At 47.7% G+C, this 12,655-nt stretch overlaps 1 protein-coding gene across 1 annotated transcript in view; it reads left to right on the top strand.

Moving 5' to 3' along the window:
• GPR157 (G protein-coupled receptor 157) overlaps nucleotides 1–12,655 on the top strand; it is a 44,914-nt gene that overhangs the window by 21,411 nt on the left and 10,848 nt on the right. The gene's annotated exons all lie outside the window — the stretch shown is intronic.

The raw sequence follows: 12,655 nt of genomic DNA, 5'->3' as shown, positions 1-12,655 counted from the left end.
CCGCACACCTACCCAAATCCTGACAACACCAGATGTCGGGAGGATGTGCAGCTGCAGGAACTCTCACTTGTTGCTGGTGGAATGCATCGTGGTAAGGCCAGTTTGGAAGACAGTTGGGCGGTGTCTTATAAAACTGAACATACTCCTGCCATACGATCCAGCAGCTACACTCGATATTTACCTAAAGCTGAACACTTAACATCTGCACAAAGACCTTCCCATGGATATTGATAGCGGCTTTATTCGTAATTGCCAGAACTTGGAAGCGACCACAATATCCTTCAGTAGGTGAACTGATAAAGTGTGGTCCATGCAGACAATGGAATATTATTCAGAACTAGAAATGAGCTATCAAGCCATGAGGACATGGATGATACGCATTTCAGTGAAAAGCCAATCTGAAAAGGCTCTAATGATTCTGACTATTGGACGTCTGGAAAAGGCAAAACCATGGAGACAGTAAAAAGATCAGGGGCTAGGGGAGAGGGAGGGATGAATAGGCAGAACACAGGAGATTTTTAGGGCAGTGAAACCACTCTGTGTGATACTATAATGGTGGATACTTGTTAACACACTTTTGTCCAGGGCGCATGGGTGGCTCAGTTGGTTAAGCGTCTGCCTTGGGCTCAGGTCATGATCCCAGGGTCCTGGGATTGAGCCCCACATCAGAGCCTGCTTCTCCCTCTTCCTCTGCCCCTCCCCTGCCCCGCTTGTGCACTCTCTCTCTCTCTCTCTTGCTCTCCCTCAAATAAATAAAATCTTTATTTTAAAAATACACATTTGTCCAAACTCACACAATGTCCAACACCAAGAAGGGACCCTAATGTGCTCCTACAGAGTCTTGGTGATGATGTGCCAAAGTAGGTTCATCCAAGGTCACAAACACAGCACTCTGGTGGGGAGTGTTGATAACGGGGAAGGCCATGTGTTTGTGGAAGTCGCGGTATACGGGAGACCTCGGTACTTTCTCCTCACTTGTGCTGTGAACCTAAATCGTTCTAAAAATCATTCCTCACAAAATTAACTAGTTGAAAATACATTGACCATCCCCTAGAAATGGCTTGCATCTTTTTTATATTAATTCTGCTATTAAGATGCAACACGCATACACTTAAATCGTCCTGAAAGAGCAGTGCCTTGTCCTGCCTCTTTGAGGTGATCACTGTGATGGGGTGCTTTTGGGTTTTTTTGTTTTGCTTTTTTTTAGCTACTCTCCCCTTTGCATTTGCCTCCAAGTCTCTAAACTAGGTGCTCCATGCTTATCTGTGCTAGAAGAAGCCTCTCTCTAGCCCACACTGAGGAACCTTCCCAAGACCCTACACTCCTCATGAGGTGCCATGAGGCACCTGTCCATCCTGTCTCCCCTCGGTCATCCTTCGTCACCTCTTCCCTGACCTTCCCGCCCGCCCCCTCGTCCTGTTCAGGGAGGCCCTGCACACCCACCAAAGCACAGTCTGGCCAGGAGACTCCGTACTGAACCGCAGGGGCTGCAGGGAACAGGCCAAACCTCCAGCGTGTCTCCGTCTCCCGCCCCCCTCCTCACCCAGCAAACAGCTGGTCCATGATTGCGATGTGCGTGTGTCTTCTCAACGCCAACAAGCAAGTCTCTGACACCAGCTGGGAGTCTTGACAATTCAATTCAATTTTGACACTTGTCTCCCTGGAGACAGCATCGGGTCCCACCGGTGAGGGGCTCCGTCCCACAAGACTGCCCCCCATCCCCCTCAGATCTCAAGTCACCTGTGCTTCTGACCAACCGGCCATGATCAGAGGCCCCATCTTTGGGTTTGATGAATTTGCTAGGCTGGTTCACAGAACTCAGAGAAACATTTTATTTCCTTGATTACTGGTTGAGATAAAAGGCTATATATAACTCAGGAACAGCCAGATGGAAGAGATGCGTGGGGCAAGGTGTGGGGGAAGGGTACCACTCTCCCCAGACCTCTGCGGGTTCACCAACTCAGAAGCCCTTCAGACCCCGTCCTCTGGGTTTTTATGGAGACTTCATTACAGGCACATGATTGCCCATCTCTAGGTTACCTAGGGGCTTTCCCAAAAGTCACCACATGGACGGACACAAGAATGCCTTTACTGCTCTCAACACTTAGGAAATTCCAAGGACTTTAGGATCTTTACGCCAGGACTCGAACTAAGACCAGATATATATTCCGTATTAAATCACAGTATCACAGTGCTGCCCCGTGCTGCTGGCTCTCCCTGGAGAGCCCTCTCCTTTCCCTTCTCGTCTAGACTTTCACTTCTGCCCTTAACCAGCTGACACCCCGAAGGGCACCTCCCTCTGCTCCACGGCCTTCTAAGCAGACCCTTGGGATGCCACAGTGTCTGCAGAGACGACACTTCCAGCATGTTCCCCCAGAGCCTGCCTGGTTCCTGGCACAGAGCGGGCCTCTATCCGGGCCAGCCCCACACACACCTGACAGGTGAGAAACTTCGGGGAAGAGGTGAACTGCTTTCTAAATGAAGCATGTGGGTCCAAACAAACAAACAAAAAACCCTCCGAATCACTTATTGAAGCATAGTCCAGAACCCAGGCTCCGTGAAGTAAGAGTGCCTACTGTGAGGAGGTCAGGACATTCTTAGTAGCAATAGCTAGAGTTTCCTGAGGCCTTACTGATGTGGTTTCAAGTGGGGTCTGTGACTCAATGGCCAAGAAAGAATTCTTGAGATGGTTTTGGTGCAAAAAGGTGGGTTTTTGGTTTTGTTTTTTTTAATTTATTTGACAGAGCGAGAGAAGGAACACAAGCAGGGGGAGTGGGAGAGGGAGAAGCCGGCTTCCTGCTGAGCAGGGAGCCCGATGCGGGGCTCGATCCCAGGACCCTGGGATCATGACCTGAGCCGAAGGCAGAAGCTTAACGACTGAGCCACCCAGGCACCCCAAAAAGGGTGGTTTTATTAAAGCACAGGAACAGGACCCCTGGGGGGGCGGCAGAAAGAGTTGCCCCAGAGTCGTGAGGCGTGGCTGATTATAGACTTTGGAGGGGGGGTGGGTAGTAAAGACAAAGGAAGTTTCCAAAAGTATTTTCATATGTTAAAGGAGCCTTACAGGTCCCTGGAGGTCGGGTTAATATTAAGATAAGGTTGCCTTTTGCCTGTAGCAAAGTATTACCATCGACTTGGCCGAGCTCCTTCAGGAAGGTCACTGCCTGTCTCAAGTGCTTGTCAGTGGGCTGTAAGTCGTAAGGAGATTTAATTTGATCTACATTTCTTTTACCTTTGTTCTCCACATCCTTCCCCCCTGAATAATTTTGACACTTAAGTCTTTAAGGTTGCTGAGGGAGGAAGGTCTTATCTTCTGTAACTTCTTCCTGTAACTAATTCCTGCTGAATAGGGGCATAGAGACGTCCCTACCTATGGGTCAACATTGGTCAGTTGGGGGCTGACATACATAGGAGTTACAATAGGCAGAGGCAGCTGAATCCAAGGGAGACCGCACGTATGGTTCTTCCCCAGTGGAAAGGATCATCTGTCAGCTTGAAGTTATGACAATGAAGGAGTCTGGGTACCAGGTGGAGAGAGACCTGGCAGAAAACAGCAGAGCGTTATTAGAATAACAAAAAGAGGGTGCCTGGGTGGCTCAGATGTTAGGCGTCTGCCTTCGGCTCAGGTCATGATCCCAGGGTCCTGGGATCGAGTCCCGCATCGGGGTCCCTGCTCAGTGGGAGCCTGCTTCTCCCTCTGCCTCTCTTCTCTCTGTCTCTCATGAATAAATAAATAAAATCTTAAAAAAAAAAAAAGAATAACAAAAAGAAAAAGGAGCCCAAATAAGAGTCCTTTGATAGTTGACAAAAATCCTCTTCCAGCCCAGGAGTTTAACCAACCATTAAAGGAAAGAGGGGGATCATTTAAAGCACCAATGTGAGCATTCATGTCAGTTAGAAGCCCAGAAAAAATGTTTGTGGTAATCTGGAACATATACACAGCATGTTGTTTTTATGATAGGACATGTTCCACCTTGTGCAGCCGTGAAAACATCTAATGCCATTCTAGTTTGTAAAACTGCTTTACACATTGGTGTTATTTCAGTATTTAATAGGGAAATGCTATTTTAAATGTCATGTAGGGCTTTGACTGTGTACTTATTAAGAGTTTCCATGTGCCAAACGACATCCTCCAGTCCTAAAGAGGGAATAAATATGGATGCTGGGTGGTCATACCAATGAAACACAGAAGGTGTCCACCATTGTTTTAAATTTGGAAGGTTGGGGGCCCCTGGGTGGCTCAGTCGGTTAAGCGTCTGCCTTTGGCTCAGGTCATGATCCCAAGGTCCTGGGATCGAGCCCCACATCGGGCTCCTAGCTCAGCAGGAAGCCGGCTTCTCCCCTGACTGCCACTTGCCCTACTTGTGCTTGCTTGCTCTCTCCCTCTCTCTCTCTCTGTGTCAAATAAATAAAATCTTAAATAAAATTAAATAAATAAAAATAAATTTGGAAGGTTGGCTGGATTGGTAATGGGTTTAATTGTGCATCCGTGCCTCCAGCCAAAACCAGAGTACAGCGGCCTGTCCAGGCTGGGGGAAGCCATGGCCGCAAGTTAGAGGTGCGTCTGGTTAAAGGTCGCTATTGGATGCCTGGCTGAAGTCTCTATTTGTAATTTTACATCAATAGAGGTGGCTCCTAGGACAAATATGGCTAAGGGATAAAACCATCAAGAAGCCCTCTTTGTTTGAGGTCTAGCCTTGACAATATCATAATTACAAGGAATCACAGGCAAGTGGGAGATTTGTCTGGGAATATGGGCATCTCCGAGGGCATCATCCAATCCATCATTAGGAAAGTGGGGCTACCCTTTATCTCCACAAGTCCATAGTTAATCTCATGGAGTGGGGTAAGCTCCAGGTTTTATTTTCTTTTAAGATTTATTTATTTATTTGAGAGAGAGCGAGCGAGCATGAGAGAGTGCCAGGGGTGGGGGTGGGGGCAGAAGGAGAGAGAGAGGGATTCTCTCGGGGCTCCCTCCCAGAACTCTGAGATCATGACCTGAGCCAAAATCAAGAGTTCGCCGCCTAACCGATTGAGCCACTCTGCTGCGTATGCTCTCTGGCTTTTAAAGATCGATTTTTGTCCTCCCAGCCACATGGAATTGGCCAGGGTGATAGTTGAGTTATACAGTTGTTGGGGAATTCATCCCATTTTCCACCTGTTCAAATAATGATACGCCCATAGTGGTCCTGTTATTATCCCCACAGAGTAGCAAGCACGAAGATTATCTGTTATTACTTCTCTGAAGTTCACCTCAAGTGGTCTAGCTTAGGCAAACAAACATTCCAAAGACAATCAGGGCTAGAATTTAACATCCACAAAGATGTGTTATTGCAACATAACTTTTTTCTCTCTAAAATCACCCTTATTTCTAGAGATAGCCAAATCCAGACTAATTTGTTTGTGAAGCAAGTCCAGTTTTAAGAAACTTGGCCCAATTGTTTTACATAAACTCAGCAAGGATAGTGATTGATCACATAGATCTTTCAAAATCCACTTTGCTGGAACTTTTCATAAGGAATCTCAGTTAACTTTCAGTAGCCTCTCTAAGCCAGAAACCAAGCCAACACTTGCCATCAGACATGCCTGTAGCACCTGCAGATTTGGACACATTCCTCTTCATGAGGTCCCCAAATGTCCTGAGGTTCCTTCACCCGCCAGGAGGTGACATTCTTTACTCACCTGGTAAGGCGGCTGGGACCTCTGTAAGCAAGGGATCAGGCCAACATTTCCAAGAGGCTCTTTTGGCTCCAGGTTTCATAAAGTCAAACTTAATTCCTTAAAACTGTTTGGTCCTATCTGAGTCTATGCATGTCTCTCAAATACAACATTCCAGTCAAAGCCTTGGTAAAATAACCAATGTTTCCAGTGGTGTCCTGTTACAAGGAGAACAGATTCTTAAGGAACTTGTGCAAATTATTATAATTGCTGTGGAAGAAAGAATACTTACTGAGACCTTTTTTTTAAAAGATTTTATTTATTTGAGAGAGAGAGAGCACAAAGGGAGAGTGAGAGGGAGAAGCAGACTCCCCGCTGAGCAGGGAGCCCAATGTGGGACTCAGTCTCAAGACCCTGAGATCATGACCTGAGCCGAAGGCAGATGCTTAACCAACTGAGCCACCAGGCGCCCTACTGAGACCTTTTGAATTTCAGAGGATTCAGGTAGAGAGAAATGCTACAATGTGTTCACAAAGGGATACTTTATCACATTTCCATAAATCATGGATATCTTAAGAGAAAGTTTCCTTGATCTGGAAGAGCAAACAATAGAGAACCAGCAATGTTTCAAACAAGAGTCCCAGAACTATACTCATCTTCTTCGGTTTTTAGTCCCACGTTACTAATTCTTGTTCAGTTTGAAGGCAGCTTTTTAGTTAGTTCTAGAAATTCTTCCCCATTTCAGTTTTATGATCTTAAAGATAATCAAATACCTGTATTTGTCAAAAAGCCCTTTCTATGAATCTCCTTGAAGACAAAACTCATTTTACAAGGGCATCGGAATAATAACTATAAATGACAAAGAACTCTGAAATGGACACATTTCTTTTGCCTTTGTTCGCCACATCATAACCCATGCCCAGGGGTAAATGAGGTAGCGCTTCTCAGTGCAGGGGAGGGGAGATGACTACGTGGCAGAATTTCTTTTCCTCAGGTGTCCGTGGTTCTTCATCGCGCCGCTTCGAAGAATGAAGAGGTAGACCAGACGAAGGGCGGTGGGCAGCAAAACAAAGTTTGTTGAGTGATAGCACAAAGCTCCCAAAGAGGGAAGGACCCGAGAGGGTTCCCGATTTGACGTTTAAATCTAGGGTTTGTTATGGGCTCTTTGGTGTGGGCTGTTTTAATCTGATTAACCGTCCCTGCACCTGTCACCCAATCAGGTTTTTGTCTCGTGCTCATCTACCTATCACGTGGTATTTCCCACGTGAGAAAGGGTGTAGGACTCCCTCCGGGGGTGGTTTCGTAGCCTCAGGGATCAAGAGGGTGTCCTAAGGCATGTGGCTGGCCACCAAATCAAGCTCGGTTCAGATATCCCACTGGACCTTGAGAGCTTGTTTGGAGGTTCTAGCAGGGGAGCGCACCTACTCGTGTACCCTTGACCGAAGAACGGTCCGGTCCTCCTCTACTGGGGAAGGTCGTCCTCTTCGACCGAGTGCACAGCTTCCGGAGGGACACACATGGAGCGGTGAGGGAGGAAGGGGACACCCACCTTGCCAGCCAGATCAGCCGAATCAACCCTGGCGATCAATGGGGTGACAGATGTCCCACTGGCTGTTGAGCTGGCCCCTGGGCCTGGGTTAGGACGCCCGAGGCCATTCCCTTCCTTTCCATCACGTACAAGTTATAAGTCCTCCCAAGGAGGCATATGAAGGTTCTTTTTGAAACCTCCCTTTTCCTTACTTCCCCCAACTCCCTAGTGTGTGTGTGTAATATATAAATATATGAATATATATATATATATATTTTTTTTAAGTAATCTGTGTACCCACAGTGGGGCTTGAACTCACAACCCTGAGATCGAGAGTCACATGCTCTACCACCTGAGCCAGCCAGGCACCGGGATCACGGTATCACAATTTCGGATTAGTGGGCACCTGAGGTAAAAATTCAGAAGTGGAGTTTAAAGAGTTTGGGGTGTAAATGTTGCTTGAGGCTTCCTATTACAGAGCTGATGAGTGTGTCTGGGAAGTTCTTATAGGGGACTATAAAGTTATTTGCAGCTTCTCTTTCTGGGCCAGAGCCTCGCGGGAAGAGGTGAGTGATGTTGTTGCAGGTGGCCGTGTGACGGCAGACAGGCCTCGGGCCGATGAAAGGGACCAGAAGAAACAGGTGAGCCCAACAACCAGGCTTGTGGACGATGAGGCTCTGGAAGGGAGGAAACTGGGTCAACCACGGTGCTGCCATTGATAGTTGCTTCACTCTGGGCCAATAACGGTGACCTCCCTCGGCCTCGGTTTCATCTAACCTGGGATCAGTGGCACCAAAAGGAGACCCGATGCTCAGGATTCACCGTTAGCCCTTGTTGTATTCTCTAAGTGACACCGAAGATTCTCCTCCGGGCCCCGCCCGACACCTTTTCAAGGCCCTGGGCCCCATAGTCTCAGCAGCCCTGAGAGGCTAGCCTCTTGGCCAGACCCAATTTATCAAGCATTTGAGGAATTCCTCCTGACTATTTCGCCAGAGGTGGGAGGAGACCCTCCCTTCGGCTAATCCCTTCTGTAGCTTTTCTTCTTCCTGGCAGAACGCAAAATCCTGGGTTTGCCTGGGCCCAAAGCACCGGAGAGAAAAAGCAGAAGTCTGCTCTGGTGGGGCACAGATCCGGAAAGCCTCGGGGCTGGGTGTCCACACAGCAGGGCTTCTCGGATGTTCCGGAGAGCTGGAACCACCCGGCATTCTGGTTCAAATGCAGGTTCTGAGCAGGTCTGGGGTGGAGCCTGAGAGTCTGCATTTATGGCAAGCTCCCAGTGCTGCGGCTATTGCCTGTGCATAAACCATCGAGGCCTGGAGGAACTGTGCTTGGGGCGGGGGGGGGGGGGGGGGGGGGGGGGGGAGGGCTTCGGGAGTGTGGGCTGGTGCTTGCATGATTTGACTTTGAGGGGAACTGGAGTGGCCGGGAAGGCCCTGTAGGGCTGCCGGATTCCATAACCTGTTCCTCAATACCCCAGGTTGGAGATGTAAGATGCGTTTTCTGGCCCTGGGGGTGTCATATGTACTAATCCCATGGGGGTGCCGTAAGTGTTCAACAAAGGAATGGACTGGACTGGGGGTGTGTGTTGATTTATAGCCTTTGCTGATAAGGGTGATGCTCCCACCAAGGCCAGTTGCAAACGATGTAGGGGAAATGGGCCTTGTTGGGAAAATCACGCATTACCCCAGCATACTTCCTGATTTTCCACAGGACTCGGCCTTATACTGCCTTGGAGTTTACAATTCTGCAAGTTGTAGATAACAATGCTAGCACAAAATCATTGTCTTTAGACACTAAACAAATGCTATCATCAGGGGAGGCTCCCTGACTGCCCTCCCTCCCTCCCTAGAAGCCACTTTAGATCCATTTGCAAATTCCTTTCAACATTCCTGATCTATAAATGTGTCTGCTCTTTGGAGTCTCTTTCGAACCAGTTATAACAGCTGCCTGGGGCCCTGGATAATGAGTTAAAATCTTTAACACGTGCTTTTTTTTTTTTTTTTTAATCTGTACAAGAGTCATAATTTTTAACTTTTGGGGGGAAAGTATGTTTTAACATTATTAACGTGTCACTAGACACAGAAAGATGCGCAGTAGCTATAGATCATTAGAAACTGTTTCGGTATTCCCTTTTATTAAGGTGAAATTCACAGAACGTAAAATTAACCTTTGCAAAGTGTACAACTCAGCGGCATTTAGTGCAGTCACAGCGGTGTATAACCGCGACTCTATCTGGTTCTAAAACCTTTCCATCCCCCTCCCAAAGGAACTCTGACACCCATTAAGCAGTTCCTCCCCATTTCCCTCTCCCCCGGGCCCCTGGCAACCACCAGTCTGCTTTCTGTCTCCATGGATTCACCTATTCGGGATTTCTCATATACATGGAATCATGCAGTATGTACCTTTTTGTGCCTGGCTTCTTTCACTTAGCATGATGTTTTGGAGGCTCACGTACCATGTAATAGTACTTCATTCCTTTTTATAGCTGCATAATTCATTGTGTGTATATGTCACTATTTGCTTATCCACTCATCCACTGATGGACATTTGGGCTGATTCCACCTTCTGGCTATGGTGGATAGCGTTGCTATGAACATGTGTATACGTACATTGGCTTGAGTCCCTGCTTTTAATTGGGTATATATCTAGGAGTCGAATTGCCGAGTTGTAAAGTAATCCTATGTTTAACTTTTATTCTATTTTCCACAGCAGCTGCACCATTTTGCATTGCCCACCAGCAATGTTCCAAGCCTTCCAGTTTCTCCACAGCCTGTCCTGGCCATCAGAACTTAACTCAGCAGAGAAAACATATCTGATCTGTGTTAACGTTCTTGCTCCTTAGGCCAACTAGGAGTTCTGACATTGAATCTGGCTCAAGATGCTATCAGGCATCCTCAAAGCAGGGAGGCTGCCCATCACACTCTGACACGCCTGCTGAGTAAACTTCAGAGACTTTACAAGGTTCCCCTGTTCTTACCAAGAACAGAATTTGACCTTGCTTATCAGGGTGCACATGCACAAACAGGTGCACAGTCCCCCAAGAACCACGGCCTGTCCTACAACACGAACGAACCTCGAGGACGCTATGCTGAGTGCAATAAGCCAGTCACAGAAAGACAGATACTGTATGATTCCATTTATATGAGGTAACTAAAGTAGGCAGGTTCATCGAAACAAAAAGGCGAGAGCTGGGCGGAGGGAGAAATGGGGAGTTGTCCTATAGCGGACATAGAGCCTTGGTCTTACAAAGTGAGAAAGTTCAAGAGATCACTTGCACAACAGTGTGGTTGTCCTTAACACTAATGAACTGAATACTAAAAATAGGAAACTTTGTTGTGTTTTTTATGACAGTTCAAAACAAAGAGCTGATTACCTAAGGTAATGTGTAACCGAGGGAGGGCACTCGGGTCCCCGAGGAACCTCGTGACCCCACTGGCTTTCACGCTTTCTGTCCATGGTTCTTGGGGGACTGTGCACCTGTTTGTGCATGTGCACCCTGATAAGCAAGGTCAAATTCTGTTCTTGGTAAGAACAGGGGAACCTTGTAAAGTCTCTGAGGTTTACTCAGCAGGCGTGTCAGAGTGTGATGGGCAGCCTCTCTGCTTTGAGGATGCCTGATAGCATCTTGAACCAGATTCAATGTCAGAACTCCTAGTTGGCCTAAGGAGCAAGAACGTTAACTCAGATCAGATATGTTTTCTCTGCTGAGTTAAGTTCTGATGGCCAGATGGCAGGCCTAGATGGCGTGTAGTTGGCCCCAATGAGCACGAGGCTTGAAAAGTCTTATGTCAACAGACCGGACCCCTTCCATCTCCCCTCACTGAACCAGGAGCATGGCCCCTGCAAAGCCAGTGTGCAAGGCACACCTGGGTAGCTGGATGCACCCTAGGACCTGTTCATTACTCCTTCTTTATCTAAACCTGGAATGGAGATGGTCCATTCCCTTCCTGCCCCTCCGTCTAATCCGGCAATCCCGCGCACACACGACACCTGGGTAGGCAGCCTCAGTCTGTGCCCCCTGAGGCACATGAAGGCATTTCTGCTATAGCACCATTCACGTGTTCCTAGGGAACCCCATGTTCTACTGTGTGGCACACAAAAATAACAGGGCTTCCGGGGGAAAAAAGGGTTAGGGCAGCCCCACTGAAATCCCATGCAATTTTTTAAGCTGGACACAAAACCAAATCCAGCCCTCATGAAAACAGCAGCCTGGGTGCATGGGTGGCTCAGTTGGTTAAGCATCTGCCTTCAGGCTCAGGTCATGACCTCAGGATCCCGGGATCAGAGTCCCGCATCGGACTCCTTGCTCAGCGGGGAGCCGGCTTCTCCCTCTGCCTGCCGCTCCCCCTGCTTGTGCTCTCTCTCTCTCTGTCAAATAAATAAAATATTAAAACAACAACAACAAAAACACAGCAGCCTGGGTAAATCTCCACTGACATTTGAGCCCAGCATTACAGGGGTTCAGTTTCTCCCTTATGACGAAGGTCCTGAGGCCGCTCACTTCCAGGGGAGAGCTGTTTCTTCAATTTAAAATCTGATTTTGGCTGTTGTCAATTAAAACAAATATATATGAATGAAAATGTCTTCACGGCTTCTAAATGGGTTAGAGCCTCTCCCCGTTTTCTTGCATGTATTTTTCTTACATGTGAGGGCCAGGTGGGCGGTCCGGGGCTGGGATAGCACCCCACCGGGTAAGGGACCCAAGCTCCTTCCAGCTTGTGGCTTTGTCCTTTGTGGCCTCAATCCTGGGGTCCAAGCAGGTGGCATCTGCATTCCAGGCAGCAGGGGAGGGAAAGGGACAGAGAAGTGAGCAAGATTCCCAGAAGCCACCACGTCATGACACCTATGCATTATACAGAGCTTTGTCATCGGTCCGGTCCAACTGCAAGGGCCATAAGGAAACACAGTCTTTATCTGGGACAGCCAGAGGTCATTCCCCAAATTCTATTACTCTTGAAGAGGGACGGAGCAAATCGATTTGGGAATGGGTTGAGAGAGCTATAGCAGCCGTCTGTTCAAAAGAGGCCCGTGGCAAAACTTTAAGATTCTAGAACATTCCTAGTAGAGGTGAGACCAGCAAGTGACCCAAAGTCCTGATATCTTTGGTCTCAAAACAGCCCCGGGGTTTGCCAGCCTGCCTTCTGGTGCTAATTCAACATTTTACATTTTTGTTAAATTTTCCTATATCAACTTGTAATTCTGAAAAGCTTCATTTTCAGAAAGATCATTTTGATTCTTTATTACAACCATAATACAGAAGTCCTCTTATTAGCCCTCCCCTCATCCTGTCAGTCACGAAGTTTTGTCAGTTTCACAGCCTAAATTATTTCTCGGGTGAATTGACTAATCTCTTCCGCCGCCCTCCACCAGGCCACCACCACCCTCCATGGGTCGTACTACAGCAAAGGAACTGCTCCTTCTCCTCTTCCCCAAATCCATGAATCTCTTGTTCCCTCCACAGTTCTCCTC

Source organism: Zalophus californianus, chromosome 4 (assembly GCF_009762305.2).
Source record: "Zalophus californianus isolate mZalCal1 chromosome 4, mZalCal1.pri.v2, whole genome shotgun sequence".
Taxonomy (NCBI): Eukaryota; Metazoa; Chordata; class Mammalia; order Carnivora; family Otariidae; genus Zalophus; species Zalophus californianus.
The sequence above is the reverse complement of the archived record's forward strand: the minus strand, read 5'-3'. Positions and strand labels throughout refer to the sequence as shown.